Consider the following 16,411-nt stretch of genomic DNA (forward strand, 5'->3'; position numbering starts at 1 on the left):
GGTGCGAGCTGAGTAGCACCTCGTTTTGAATACAAAGGATAACGTATTTGGAATGTGATACTGCCAGTAAATACTTTTGTCTTTGTTCTTACTACTTTCCTGAGGCAAATAGTTTAAGTGATTTCTTTTTCTACTTTCAGCACCCAAATCCTTTTCCTAATCACTGTGCTGAATAATTGTCCCACTTAGTACACTTTCTTTGTCTTTGTTGCTTGCTTCCAGGCAAATTATTTTGCAATTGTGTGTGCTGAAGTGCTTTTGCCATCTGTTGGAGCAATCACTTAAATGATTGAAGTTCTGTTAAAGATGCTTGTACTGTCATTTATTTTCACTGCTTCAAATTCTTGTATTATCCACAAACCTTGGAAGCTTGTTCTTAATATTGGGGGTATGTATAATTTGTTGTGAGAACATCCTTGGAAAATCAATGAGCAATTTCAGTGGTTATTTTTGAGGGGTTTCAGCATTTAAAAAGTTCAGAATAGCTTAAAAGTCATTTGACTTGTTTTCTTTTTTCTTTTTCTGAGATGGAAATGGTATGAGTAATCTAAAGTGGTAGATGTTTACTGAGGAGTCTTTAATCTGACACAGCGATGGATAAAAATAAACAGTCTTTGGTTTTTCATGTAACCTGTTTATCAAGCTACTTTTCATTATGCTTGCACTTAGTGTTACAGATGGCCAAAATTATAACAGCTAACTTAGAACTGACACAGGTTTTACGAACACTTTTTTCAAGGGTAGCTGTAAACCCGGTGGATTTATGCCTACATTATTTTCTGTATTAATACAACTATTTAATCTCTTCAAGCCTGAGAGACTGAAATGCTCATTAATAAGAGTATAGGATTTATCTATAGATTTAAGTTGCTTCTGTACATTGGCCTGGACTGAGAGAAGCTTCACTGTATGTTTAACTGGCCTTTAAATGTAGGTGTTCATTTTTCTTGTGATGCTGCAAAGACTGCTTGCACTTCTAACATGTTTGTGAAGAATGTTGGAGGAAGTCTAATGAGGAAGAGTGTAATGAGGAAGGCAGTGCTCAGTGTTCTCATTGTTAGGAAAATGTCCTCAGCCTTGGCTCACTGCGAACTGACTCTTGCTGAATTTCAAGAATTCTTGACAGTCTGAATCTAAGATTAATTAGTGAAATAAAGGGCATAGCCAGTTGTTATTTAAGCCACATGGGAACTTCATAGAATGGTATTATTACTAGTGATCGAATGCTGTATTTACAGGGTACTATCATCTATATTGTTAAGTGTTTGTAAATTCAAGTGTAGTTTCATACAAATATAAACCTGGAAATAATTGCATGACTGAGACATAAAGGACTGGGATACTGTCCAGTGCTGTTTTATGCAGCTCAGTATGGAACTAAGTTCAGCAAGTGCAGCGTTTCTGAAGTATGGAGGCTCAGGCATGTAACCTGCCAAAATGTAGCATACCTGTGCTAGCTCACAGCTAGCCTGTGAGCAGCCTGTAAAATACTGAAAGCACTGCCCTGCTCTCAAAGCCTATTTTGCTTTCCCTCTGGCATTGCAACTTCTGCTCTGCTAAGGAATAATTAATATTATGAGCTCCTGAAAGGGAGACAGGAGCAACTTAGCTGCTGGGAAGATCACTCTGACCTGAGGCTGGAGGAACTACCCATTGCAACACAAATTACAGAATAAGAGGCAGAGTTTAAAACAAAAACAGCAACAAAAATGTGACTGAGAAATCACATCTTGATAGTTAAACCCTGTAATTACTCTGTGCATGAAGTAGTTGTTAGTTGCAGTACACATCTATGTATATACTCTGTTTTCATGATCTAGATAGCTCTTAAGAAGAGGTGCACAGTTATCTTGATGTGGAATTGGAGCAATGCAAGGAGTTGAGATGAGGTGCATATTCAGAAAAGCTGAAGGAAGCTTTCTTGCTCCTTTGAAAAATGTATTTTTCAAGAACTGTGTTACCATATGGCTGCACTTGATCAGGATTACTAATTTTTTAAAAAAATCTATAAGCCTCTGAAGCTGCAGGAAAGCCACTGATGTAATTAAAAAGAAGGTGACCTAACTATTATTTCTGCCATTAGTCCTCACCTGAACTTTGTGTGCGCTCACACATGGATATGTATATCATTTAAGTTGCAGGATACATTTGTTTGGAAATATGCTTTTATAGTCATCTTGAAAAGCGAGAGATATATAGGAATTTGAATGAAACAAATACATTTATTTTTCTACAATGCAAGAAAAAGAACAGCTTGTTTCAGGAGAAGAGGGATTATATAAAAAGGAACATCTCACCACTCCTTGATTTTTCAGAAAGAAAAACATCTGATGCCCACTGTGTGCCTGCACTTGGTGTGATAGTACAGAAAGATATTTTAAGATACTGCAGGATTAAGAGAATTACATAATAGTCTGTTTCAGTAGACCTAAATTCTTGTAACTAACATTTCTAAGGGAAGAAAAGAGTTTGCGAATTTTAACTTCGTTTCACTTATTAAAAAAACAAAGTTCAATTTGGCTTAGGAGGTTGGGTGCAGTGCTGTGCATTTTTATACATGTAAACTTGCCTTTTTTTTTTTTTTTAAATACTAATCAAGCATTTGTTGTCTTGAATCATATAAATAGGTCTGAAGAGGTTAGCTGCGACCATGCTTTAAATGCAAGAGTAGCATCTGGTAATAGTAATAACATCACCTGCTGAGAGTAGCTCTGTAGTGGCCCACAGGTAGGATGGGTGTTGTCACTGGGACTGTAGGCTTCACTCCAGCTGCAAGGCAGAGGGAAATATGAGGCATGGGAGAACTGGACTTCATTTTATGTCTAGAACAACAGGAATTTGCACATAGTTGTCAAGGATGAAGTGATGTTATGAGACAGTATTTCTAATAACAAAGAAGGTCTCTTTATTAGCAGCTGAAAAAAGGAATGATGGGTAAGTACGAAATATTGAGGTGTCTGTTATGGTAAGATTGCAAAGACTCAGCTGTCAAAGTGAAAGTCACGTGAATGTGCTGGGGAAGACTGGGCTGTGGGTAAGCGCCAGTCTGAAGCCCACAATATTTGCAAAATAATTAGGTGACCATGAACTTCTGAAAAGAGCAGTTATCTGCCCCAAGAGTAAAAAACAAACAAAACAGACAAACAAAAAAACCTTGTTTTTAGATGGTCTTGTTTTCAGTGAAGTCTATAATTGTCTAACTGAGCATGCCTAGCTTAGAAACTGTGGTCTGTGTAAGTAAAATTGAAGGCTTTTCTTGTAACTGGCTCTTTTTTCTTTTGACAAGACGGATGCGAGCTTAGGCCTCTGGTAAAATATGCTCTTAAATTATGGCCTTTTGTTTTTATCTGCCGGTATGGCAATTTTGTGTACCACATGGATAGAGTGGGACAAGATGCTTATTGAATGGAGTTTTAAGAAAATGTTATCTGACCCAAGCCAGTGTTTTGTGTTGAATATTGTGTTTAGGGAAATCTCTGTTGTCTCACTGGATATTCTGTTGTGGAGGAGAGCAAAATGATCTACCTCCCCCTCTTAAAACTGTGTTGAAAGCTGAACTTGAGGATCAAGGCAGTGTTTCTGGTCTGTGTGCTATTTATGAGTGCAAACCTACCGTACCAAGCTATAAATGTTACTGCCTTCCCCCCTATTGTGTTGAAACAAGACCTTATTGGAGACACGGAGTGTGATTTAGTTTAGTTCTTTCCTCTGTAATTTGGCTTTGCTTGTTGTGGGTGCTTAAGCTCTCTGGCCCTTCTGAAGGTGGGGGTTGGTGTGAAGCATAGGAGGCAGTCTGGCTGAGGACTGTGATTACTAGACTGGCCCTTTGAATTTGGCATGGACCTGAAACTGACATTATTGCAGCTTGAGGGCGTCATTTGAGGTAATTGAGCTTTGGGTATGAAGCCTGTAGAAGAAACTGTTTCCTTGTCTAGTCCACTTGTCCTCATTTGTGTGCAGCAGCATGCTGACTGCTTATTGTGCCAGTGCAACTATCTTGGGGCTGTGCTGTAAAAATAACTCCTGTACAGTCAGTCTTGCTGTGTCTCCCAGCAGGAGTGTCTGCTGGGTCACGCCAGAGCTGGAGAAACCCTTCTGCTGCCTTTGGCTGCTTCAGCAGCCGTTTCTTATTCCTTGTTGCAGAAACAGAAGAACACATGTAAGTGTTTTGTAGGGCAAATTCAGTTGGTGTGCTTCCAGAGCTGATCTTGCTATCCAGTCACAGGAAGACCACTGTGGTCTTAGTGCTGGGTGCTTATTTGTCACGCTGAAATATACTGTTGACTGAAGAGAGGCATCCAGTAAATGCAGGAGTGTGAGCCATGCTGCTGGTGTTCTGTTTGGATAGGGAAAAACTGCTGTTAAGGTCTGAAGATGAGATATGTTTCTGTGACTGTTCAGTTTGTCCATTTGGAATCCAAGCCCAGATATTAGGATAGTCTGCTGTAGTTAGGTAGCATAAATACTAACTCACTTTTTGTTCAGGATAGTATTTTATTTCAGCTGTAGTCTTCATGCTTTGAACACCTTGTGCTGTGTGATGCCAGGCATCCAGAACACCCATTGATGTCTTTCTGGCAAGGTTCATTAAACAGCCCCGTAATTATCTTAGATCTGTCAACCTGAAAAAAAAAACCACCCAGGAGAAGGTCTGGATTATGGGTCGCTCATATGAAGCCTGGATGAAATTGGGAAGAAATGTTGTGCTTATGGCCACTGTTTGCATGTAGGAAGGCCAACCCCAGATGATATCATCCCTGGTGGCAGGCCAGGATCCTTCTCCTGCAAGACCTGCAGATAGAATGCTATGCAGGTTGACATCAGCTGTGTCATGAGAGATTTCTGTGGGAAAGCTTTTGTGACCCTCAAAAAGTGTTCATTCTCTCTTCCCTTTTAAATATGGGAAGAGTAGGACGCAACTTGCAATGGTGTGTGGTGAAGCTGGTGATTTGTAAAGGCTCTGAAAACCAAAATACGTAGATAACGTGCACTTATCCAAATACCATTTAAAATTAATATTACAGATGGACTTATGCAGCCTAGCTACTAGAAGCAGAGAGCTACGAAGTGAATTTTAGTACCTGCTAGCATTGTCATATACAATTAATGGGAATCTTGTTGTTCTTGAGATCCCTCAGAGAACAGCAGATAGGTTTGGCGTTGTGTGTGAAATGAGCAGAACAACCTGAATTTCCTCAAGCAGATCTTGATTGCAAACCTCCCTGGGCAGTAACTTGATGGCTTGCCTCTTGTTGCAGCAGTTCAGAACAAGACAGTGAGTTATTTAGAGTAAAGTAGGCAGTACGCATCTCTGAAGAGCACACAGCTATTTTGCCAGTCTGGTATCCAGGTATGTGGTTTTAGAAGAGTTAAAATAGAAGTATCTTGCTTGATCTGTTCTTGAATTGTTTAATTTTGGATTTGGAATAGTTTTGTAAAATTAATCAGTTTTCATGGATCTTTGGTTTTGTGTAGTGATGTATGCCTGTGAATAAAACTGTCTAAAGTTCCTGACAAATTCTGTCTAATAGTTATCACTATTGGAGTGGAGAAAATATGGGCAAGTATAAATTACATGATGTGTGCATAGCAGCATTAAAATCTGTGATTTCAGAAATTAAGATTTCAGAATTAAGGTGTATATTCTGTTTGAAATCTCCTGTGCGTGATACATTTTCAAGCTGTTTGTGTGCTGTCTCATGCTTAAAGAGTGTAGCTGAGTAAGGGCACTAGAGAGCAGTTATTTTTTTTTTTCTTTCTAAAACGGTAATTAAATTGAAATTGCAGTTGAATTCAATGGGAGGGAAAGCTGTCTGAATAATTCTTTAGAAGCTTGGTTTGGTGTTTTAAGATCTACAAAGAAAAAGGGTGCAGTTGAAGTACATTGTGCGCAATTGGCTTGACTTTAAAAGCTCTGTAACTCGACTTTCCAGGAAAATTTGGTCTCTCCAGTAGCATCTCCCATGAGAGTGTGAATGGAAAAAGTGATTGTGACATGACAGTGCATTTCTGTGAAATGTGGTCCAGGCTGGACTTGCAATTAGCTCTTTTCTTCTTCCTTGTCAGTCATGCCATTCTGGTACTGTAAAGGTGTACCCTCCTTGCTTGTCCTTACAGCTTCTCTATGTGTTAAGATTACTATCTTCATTTTACATTGATCTAAGAAATGAAGAGACTGAGGAAAAAATGCAAATGTTTTACTAGCAGAGAAATGCATGGTGATTGAAGTGTAGACCAACGCTGAAGGTTCTTCATACATCCAAATTGAAGAGTCACAGCTGTATTTGGTAGCAACTCATAAGTGAACTGCTCTCCTAAGCTCTCCTGAGCTCTATAGAGCTTAGGAATTTGGCATGTTTAAGCAGATAGATGTGTTTCTTTGTGAATTTCCAAAGACACAGTGTTGAGAGCTTTAGCTGATTTCTTTGTAAGGTACCTAAAGCTGCACCTGAACTCTGTAGTGGAACTCTGGAAGAGAGTTCCAACGCCATGCTCTGGATAGCCCTCTGATTCGTAGGAAGACCTGTGAACGCTCCAGATGAGCACAGCTTAGCTATGCTTAGCACAATCTCTTAATGCTAGAGGCGTTCTCCAAATGATTTTACAATATGAATGTTCAAATGAGCAGTAATTTTTGTATAATAATGATAAAATAAAGCATTTACAGGAACTGCCAACACAGAAGTAGCTGGACAGTTTTTCTTCATCTTCACATAATCGTAGAGTAGCTTGGGTTGGAGGGGACCATAGAGCTCATGTAGTTCTAATTCCCCTGCTGGGAACCAGGTTGTCACCCAGCAGATCCTGCTGCCCAAGGCCCCATCCAACCTGGCCTTGAATACTTCCAGAGGTAGGGAATCCGTAACTTCTCTGGGCAGCCCGTTCCAGAGCTTCATCACCCTTTCTATAACTAAAACATTTTCTCCTAATATTTAATCTACATGTCCCTTCTTCTAGTTTAAAACCATTCTCCCTTGTCCTATCAATATCAGTCCATGTAGAAAGTTGGTTTCCCTCTTGATTTATAAGAGAACTGGAAGGCCACATTGGAAGTTTCACAGAAGCAGAGGGGTTGAAGGCACAGGGGACAGCTGCCTCCCTTGCCCTGCTGCCACCCCTCATTTGATGCAGCCTGGAATACTGTTGGCTTTGCAGGCTGCAAGTGTGCATTGCTGGCTCATGTCAGGTTCTTCACATGTTAGTGGTGGCTCATTCAGTTTTTTTTTTTTTAAATAAGCTTTTCTGAGTTTATTTCTTCTGTAGTCAGCATGAGAATTAGTATTGTTCTACCATGAAAAACCTTATTCCTAGATTTTTTTCTCTCTCATTTTGTTATAGGCTACTAGGTGTATGAAGGATTGACTATTATGCTGACTTATTATTTAGTCTGAAATCAGCTTCTATTAAGTAGCTTCTACTCAGCACGGGAGGAGGTAAAGTGTAATGTACCAGAACTTAATTACTATGCTGTTTTGTTGGTTGTGTTTCATCGATGATTGTATATAGTAATTCTGAGACAAATTACTGAAGAGATGCATTCAGAATGCAGGAAAGGAGCAGGAAATAAAGTAGAAATGTAAGCTGAGTTCACCTATGACATCAAAAAAGCTTTTATTCTTTTTTCTTCTCCTTAGCCTCTTAAATGTTGCCCTCTGCGTTTGCTTTCAGGGACATTCAGGGGAATCAATTAACCCTTCCTATTGCCTCACTTTTTTCTTTCTTTGTCAACAATACCACCCAATTAAAAATGATAGTGATATCAATTTCTCTATGAAAATTACCAGACGTGATTAGTTCAAGCAAGTCATAGAGCTAAACACAAAAGCCTTCTCCATTTCCTCGCAACCGATTGTATTGATTTATGAAGATGAAAAGTTCCAAGGACCTGACGATGTACTGAAAGCTATAGTAGCATATTTTCAGTTCACATGGGCAAAAATATTGTGGAGGTTTCAGGCCGAAGGTTCGTTCTTTTCATTCAGGTTAACAATAGGAGAATTATCAGAGGAAAACAAGAGATGATGAGGAGACAAACCTGCTGGGAATTAGTATGTTTAGAGATCTGTCTCTTTTGAAAGTGATAGGAAGTGGTGGTTGTTAGAAAAATGTTTCTCCTATGTTACAGGTTAGTTTGGAAAAAATCGGATCGGTACAGTCTAAAATTATTGTTCTTGTAGAGTACTGTAGCAGCTTAGAGGTCCCACATGGATTTCTTTATGTTTTTATAAATGTATAAAAATTGTTCCTGATGTAGAGCTTGTTTTTTTTTTTTGTTTTTTTTTTTTTTAAACATTGACTTATAGCAGGAGATTGTAAATGTAAATGTTTTTGAATGACTCTGTAAGTAAGTCTTAAGGATTTCCCAGACCGTGATTTCTCCTGCGCCTCATCTTTCTTCATAGGTTCGCCAGTTTCCTCAGAGCCATTTCTGTAAATGAGGATTTCCAAGGCTGATTCTTAGCATGTCTCTTGTCCTAATTCAGCTTTAACCGAATGTGGTTTGTTGGTGGTTTAATTTTAACAGAAGGCCTTTTATTCAATCCTAGTGATATTTTGTAAAGTAAATTTGCTGTCAGAGCTGGAATATAAAGAAGAAATCAGAAGTAAAATCAACTTTACCCAAAATATAAATACAGCTGGACTAATCACTTCAGTGATTGTAAGACTGTAAGTAACAGATGTAGAGCTTAATTACATAAAATACTAGTCTAACAAGATGAAAAACAGATAATGAAGCCCTTTCTAACTCAGCTGCAGAGGTCTTGTTCAGACTTCTGCCATGAATTTCTTCCTTTGATGTGGAAATGAAATGTTTCCTCCAATTAAACACCCTATTGTTTAAAAACCCAATTGTTCTCTAAGTCAAAGCCAGGTTTATTTATTTGGGTCGTCTTTGGGAGATTGCACAGGTGTTTCTTATGCTTTTTTATTGTTTATGTTCTCTTTACTCTGCTTACATATACTCCAACTTGAATGGATTGGAAGTTGTGCTTGCATGCTTCTCTCAGCAATTGTTTGACTACCAGGTGCACGCAGGAAAAATCATCAGCAGACTTTCTCCTGTATCTCAGGAACGAATGTCTTGTTACGTACAGATGGAGATAAAGGAGCTCTCTAGGAGATTAACTGTTATTCAGTCTGTGTTTTGAAAATCACAGCGGAACTTGAAATGGTGTCAATGGTTTACGGGCTGGTTCGGCCCAGTTCCGTGACTATTGGGGCGGAGGGATTTCGCAAAATTGCCTCTGGAAAAGGAAAACAGGAGACTCCAAAATAATTAAAAACAGCAGCAGCGATCTGAGGACAAACAAACAAATTTATTAAATATAATATCTGAATGCAAGATAACACACCATAATGCAATATAATTAGAATTGAAGCTAATAAATCAAATATAATGAGAGAGAGAGAATGTCTGAAAGGTGGATAGGCCTCACCATAACACAGAGGTGAGATGCACAGTCTGGTTGAGCAGCAGGGTGATGAAGAAGAGCTGATGAAGAAGAGCGGATGACAAAGAGCGCATCAGGTGACCTTGCCAGGAGTTACGTCTCCTCTCTGACTGCAAAGCCTCCAGGGGAATGTAGTTGTTCTTCTCTTCCGGACAAGTACCTGGAACTGGAACATTAACACCTTAACTCCCAGTGCCCTACATGATGTTATAACGTGCAATACCGATAACCAAAAATTATAGAACCACGACAAATGGTATTTTAAGTGCTTTTATTCTTAGTGGGCTCTGAATCAAGTGCTGAAAGTAGAAATCTGGCATTCGTTCATTTAAAACTATCTTAAAGGCATGGGTTGGAGGATCTCTGAAGTACCACAGGAGGGCATCCATTTCTTCTCTTTTCCCTATCGCTTTTGCTTCAAATTTTTCCTCAAAAGGAATATGAGAGCTATGTAGGCCATTCCAAAAGTAATGCCTCTGGTTTATTTCCATGGAAACTACAACAGATAGAAAGAGAACAAGAGCACCATTTGATGAAGAGCAAATTCTCAGCTTCAACGTAGTCACCACCATTAGCTATGCATTTAGGACAGCCATGAAGGGTCTGCATATCACGCTTGTAGAACAAGATAAATTAAAAAATATCTGTAGCAGTGGAGGTGACCTGCTGTTTCCCAGCTGCTGTGATGGTGCTTTCGCTAGGAAAATGTTGCCCACACAGTCCATCTTTCATTGGTCCAAACAGATGGAATGATAGGAAAAATGACAAGGAACTAATTTATTAAAAGGAACGTGAGATAATACAGAATACTTAAGAATAATAAATGAACCAAAAATGTGAGGGGAGAGAGAGAATCCTTATCAGCAGGCACTCACAGCTGGCCTCTGGGAAGGGCAGAGATTTCTGGCTCATCATTCAGAATTGGAAATAACGTGAAGAGTACTGGAGATTTCTGGACATTGTTCATTACTTTTCAGAGCATCTTTGTCTCCAAGAGCTGGAACTTGCATGAGAGTAGCTGAGACTGATGGAGCTAAGACCCAGGAAGTGCAAGTAGCCAGGAACTCATCCAGAAAGAGCAGCTCCTCAGCACTGTGCTCCAGCACCAGGCACCTTGTTGCGTGATAGAATAAGTCCCGTTCTATAGTAGAACAGCCAAGATTGGCAGGGCGCGTCATGGTCTTCTAATCTGTATGAGGCTTGAGTTAACATGTTGCAACAGAAACGTCCTTTTCTTTGGCTGGACTCTGAAAGTTTGAGCCTCCAACTTAGTCAGCTTCATGTTGTAGCAGTCAGAGTTGATGGTTTGTTGGAAATCCTGAGGATTATTCTTTCCCATCACTTTACCTGCTGAAGGCTGCGTTTTGAACTTTTTTCAAAAAAGTTCACATTTTGCTAGTCTGTGGATTCCGGATTGTAGTGGTAACAACACATCAAACAATTATTCTATCCAGGAAACTGTCACCTTCAGCCTCATACTGGTTCAGTAGATCCTGACAAACTTGCATATGGTATTCTTTCAGTTTCTAAGTGAGCTTCTGTGGGACTTAACTGGTGCGAGTTTTGCAATATTTCAACATTGCCACCTTTGTTTCCAGTGCATTGAAGCTGATATTTAGCTCCATACACAGTTCCCTGGTCACATTCACATAATCCACATAATTCCATGTGAATGAGTGACCAAGATGTTCTTCATTTTGTTGTGTGACTACTGTGCATGGCATAGCTCTCTGTAATGTGACTTGTCCTTCATGTGCTTCATAGCCTACAATTGGCTGACAGCCTGAATAAATGAGTGGGAAGGACAACGCACCTTCCAATTTACCAAAAGGATGAAAACACATGAATTTTTCATTGTAAGATAAAAAGCATCAGCTGTTTTTTGATATGATTGGTTTCTGCTCTTTAAGGGAAAAAAAAAAATCATTATGATGTTAAAAAAGATATTATTTTTCAGAGACCTTGTTTACGAGTTTATCTTGATCTAGTTAGTCTACTAAGTAAAAGGTAAAATACAGTGACATCATCTGTGTAGTTCTGCTCTGTTTGAAGTTGATTTGTTTTCCAGTATAGCCATTCTGATTGCTTTCATCCAAACTTGTTATGTACTTCATTCATTTGGTCTAAAGCAGGGCCTGATGGTTCTGTGAAATACTGGAGCAGAATAGGTGTTCAAGAGCAGCTGTGCGTTTTACTTTGCAAAATGTCCATGGGGCTTACTGGAAAGAAAACATCAAGTTTTATCATAAAATCATAGTATTGGTGAGTTGGAAGGGACCTTTATAGGTCATCTGGGCCAACTCCCCTGCAGTCAACATGGAGACCATCAGGTGCTCAGAGCCCTATCTAGCCTCACCTTGAACATTTTTAGGGATGAGGCAGCACTCTGGGCAATATGTGCCAGTGCTTAATTACCCTTATTTTTTAAAACAGGCAAACAAAATATCAACCTGTTTTCTTATATCCTATCTAACTCTCCCTTCTTTTAGTTTAAAACCATTTTCCCTTTTCCTATCATAACAGATTCTGCTACAGAATCTGTTGAATTATCTTTTGTACTATTTTCCTGTATAGTAGTAAATAAGATGAATTTATGTTGAAGTATTAAATTGATGGGGAAAAAAATAACATCTACACTATCCAACAACTGAATAGTGACAAGAAAACTGAAGGAGATCTTACAGCTTCTGCTTTTCTTGTGCTTTATTCTCCTGAAACCATTCCCTGGCTGGAAGTTGGTGCTGGAAGTGTAAAGACAGCACTTAGAGCCTTGAGGAGCCTGTGTTAAAAGGAAAGCTACCTATGAAAGGCTGTAGCAAGACCAAAACACTCCTGATTTCTGTACATGTACAAAAACATGTTGAAAACAGAAGATTTTTCAGTATCTCTGCTCATCTGAAACTTCTGTTCTTAGAAAACTGATATTGAGGTCAGTAAGAGCGTCTTACCTTTTGGAATGATGAGATAGTATCAGTATACATATGTGTATGAATAGTGCTTGCACTGTAACTTCATTAAGAGTTTGGGTCTTGTTTTCAAAAATAAAATGAATACCTGCCCTGGTAAGACCTCATCTGGAGTACTGTGCCCAGTTCTGAGCTCCCCAGTACAAAAAGGGGCCACAAAGTGGTGAAGGGCCTGGAGCATCTCCCCTACGAAGAAAGGCTGAGTGAACTGGGTCTGTTCAGCCTTTAGAAAAGAAGACTGAGAGGGGACCTGATCCAGGTCTATAAAATATCTAAGGGGTGGCGGGCAGGGTGGTGAGGCCAGACTGTTTTCAGGAGTGTGTGGAGACAGGACGAGGGGAAACGGCCGGAAACTGCAGCATAGGAAGTTCTGCACAAATGTGTGCAAGAACTTCTTTACAGTGAGGTGACGGAGCACTGGAACAGGCTGCCCAGGGAGGTGGTGGAGTCTCCTTCTCTGGAGATGTTCAAGACCTGCCTGGATGCCTACCTGTGCGACCTGCTGTAGGGAACCTGCTTTGGCAGGGGGGTTGGACTCGATGGTCTCTGGAGGTCCCTTCCAACCCCTACAATTCTGTGATTCTGTGAATGGTTTACTTTTGGGTACAGAATATCTCTTGGGACAGAAAGAAGGTATGAAAAGTTACTACACTGATGTCAAAATTCAGTTATAGTATTAAATGTGCAGGGGAAACATGCTGTGGAGGGTTAGCATTCTGTGGTTTTTTTGAACTTTAAACTGATATTGTTTGTTCTATATGAAAATTTTAAAAAAAGTTCTGCCAACTTGTAGTAAATCATAGGCCGTGAGATCATCTCACTCCACCCTTCTGTTGTGTGCCAAAAGCCCAAATTCAGCCAGATTCATGAAATGAGAGCTTTTCAGAGCTGAGATGAGAAATTTTCAGTGAGCGTTGGTTTGGTTTTGCTGGCACTTGATTTACATGGCATGAACAGTGTGGTTCTTTCAGTAAGTTGTATCAGTGCTGTAACTGCCCTTACTTTAAGGAGCTCACTTTTCTAAGTACCTCATGAAGGTACATAAGTAACCCAGTTTTCAGACTTGGAAAAAACTTTGTTGATATTTAGTCTGAAAGTTAATTTTCAGTTCTCCTGCATCCCAGTTCATGATTCTGTTATCTTACGAGAAAATTAAGTAGATCACACAATTTTAACTCAACACATTTAATTTGAATATAAATAGTTTTAAGTGTGCCCTAAACTATACATAATCTTTTCTACTGAAGAAGACCAAATGTATTCGCACTGCTATTTAGTGACAGTATGGGGAGACAATCATAAAAAGGTATTATAAATCAGATTGTAAGACTTTAGGGAGATCTACTTCATTCTCCTGGTCAGAGTAGGGCTCACTTTTGACATGACACTGAATTCTGTTCTATTTTAAATAGTGCATTGAGATATTTGATTTGTTGTCTTATGTTCATATTTTCTCACCGTGCTGCATGAATAACAGTGATTTGTGTCATAGTGATGGAGACACTGTCATAGTAGTAGCAGGCAGTTTTGTAAGTGTGTCAGTCAACTCACGCTTACTACTTTACAAAGTGGGCTAAAAGCTGTTTTCCAAGTGCAAGTATTTTGTAGGGGCAGATTCTACTAACCATTTATTGAATTACAGTTTGCTTGAAGGAGAATTTCAGATCCTTGGCCTCAAAGCATAGCTTATTGCTTAGTTTTAAAAAAAAATCTGCAGTACGATCATTTAGCATTAGCAATGTTCCCATGCCAGATTTTAAAGGCATGGCCAACAAGGCTCCCTCATGAAAAGCTGCAGGCACTTTACAACACCTATATTGTTACTGTTGTTACGAAATGCATTGTGATTTTATTTCCTATAATAAAAATGTTGTGCTGGAGATTTGCTTGTAGCTCCCTGTACTGTCATTTCCTTATGAAGTTGAAACTGTATCAGAGCAGTTCTGTTCACATCTAACATAAGCAGAGAGAGTACCCATTCTGCTGGTGTTCTCTGTCTGCAGCATCCTCTGAAAGCAGTGGTACAACCTCCAAGTCCCTCTGGATAGTAGGATGAGCTGTACAACACATTTGGTGCTTTCTTGACTGTATTAAACTGCTTTGCCACTAGAAAATTACATCCTTCAACAGCCTCTGATAACAGTGATCAACAGTAATTTATTTTCGCTCAGCATAACTGAAGTGGTGCTTTTCCTCATAGGGAAGGAAAATGAAACAGGGAACGGTGACTGCCCAGGGCTTTTTTCTTCATAAAAATTATTTTGACTTTATTATTCATGTTTTTTCATTATTATTTGCCCTCAGTTCTGTGTGTCATACTTCTGTCAGATTTTTGAGGAAGCTTATAAGCTTAAGAAGATGCTGGAAGAATAACAGCAGATACTAATTACTTGCCTGGTAAAGGTTGCCTCTCTTTTTTCAACTTAGAAACTTCTACTTGCTAACCTGTCAGACTGGTGGTGGTGGTGTGTGTGCACGTGTGTGTTGACTGCATCTAATTTTATTTTTTAAGATGAATGATATGACAGTCTGTACTTGAGAAGAACGTTGCTAGGATCTGTGAGATGGAAGGACCCTTTTTCACTGACCCCGAGATTTCAGTTGAGATCTGTGTATGGGCTTAGATTCCTTCTTGTTTCTTGGCAGCTCAGAAGCAAATCCGAGTGCTGCAATGCAGTTGACCGCTGGTAGAAAACTCCTGGTTTGCACAGCCCAGCCTGGTATGCTTCCTCAGCAAACCTTCTATGGGAGAAGCTGGTTGTCATCATGGTTGGTTGTAGTCACAAACTCCATATACTGCTTAGTGCTTTTTTTTTGAGAGCGGGAGTTCAGGTACTGTCCTTTCCCCTCAGAGATGGCTATTTCCTTGCCTGGTGGGCACAAGTCTGTGATATCTCTAGCTGGCATTGCTTTTCAAGGAGTTCGAAGTCCTTGAGTTCAGCCATAATGGAGTAGGGCAAGTGTACTGCTATTTCCTGTTTTTGAAACCAAGTTTCTGCTTTTAAATATATCAGCATACATATCAGTATATATAGTATAGTATAGCACTGTATGGGTATACTATTTGTATGTATTTACATTTTTTGGTTTAATATGGTGTAACTGATTTGCAGTAACAGTCAACAGAATACTTTATGGAAGTAGACAGGATTTCCTTAGTCAGAAGTCTAATCAACGTTTACGTGAGTTCACCATTTTCCAAATCAGATGCTATGCATAGTTAAGTTATTTGAATGTATTCCACTTTATCGGTTTCAAGGTCACATCGAGATGTAGCTATTGCCTTTCACTTGTTACCATGTAAGCGGTCAGTAGAAATCTTCTATTAGAACAAATGAATAAATAACCAAGCAAGCTTCACCAGTAGTCTTCTGAAATAATTGCAAAGTAATTCAGAGCTAAAGATGACAAGCAATTATTCTTTGTTTCAAGATAAAGTGTTTTTAGTGCATTATTTGTGCCATATGCTTATGTTGTTAATTGTGAATTTACTTTTATAAATCTCATTTGGAACAGTGACACATTTTATTCAAGGAAAAATATTCAAGTGAAACCAAATGTCACCTTGACTAAGCCTGTTCAATGCAGCATGTAAATGAAACATTCGTCTTATTCTTGTTCTGACTACCAATGGTGTTTTTTTTGTCTGAAAAAGGGACAAAATTCACACTGCCTTATGACTGCAATGCTGAAAAGAGCAAAGTCACAACACTCTGCAGGATCTCTCACTCAGCTGTGGGTGTGTTTATTGAGGTCATGTCTTTCAGGGTAGGTCTGTACCATACTCCAACAAGTTCGATGTAATCTTTTCTAAAAATCCAATCACCCTCTTGAGTTACAGGGCTCTCTGCTTTCTGCTGTGTTAAAAATGTCTCCAAGTTTGGTAAATTTGACCATCCGTAAAATATCTTATGGTGTGTGGTATTCAGAGACAGATATGTTTATAGAGATTAGAAATAAAAATAGTGGTAGAGACTTAGAACTATAAATCAG

General features: G+C 39.2%; 1 long non-coding RNA gene across 1 annotated transcript in view; it reads left to right on the plus strand.

Moving 5' to 3' along the window:
* LOC122164534 overlaps positions 1–16,411 on the plus strand; it is a 194,603-nt gene that overhangs the window by 21,031 nt on the left and 157,161 nt on the right. The gene's annotated exons all lie outside the window — the stretch shown is intronic.

Source organism: Centrocercus urophasianus, unplaced genomic scaffold (genome assembly GCF_019232065.1).
Source record: "Centrocercus urophasianus isolate 14NV4802_14NV808 unplaced genomic scaffold, USGS_Curo_1.0 seq_26, whole genome shotgun sequence".
Lineage (NCBI taxonomy): Eukaryota > Metazoa > Chordata > Aves > Galliformes > Phasianidae > Centrocercus > Centrocercus urophasianus.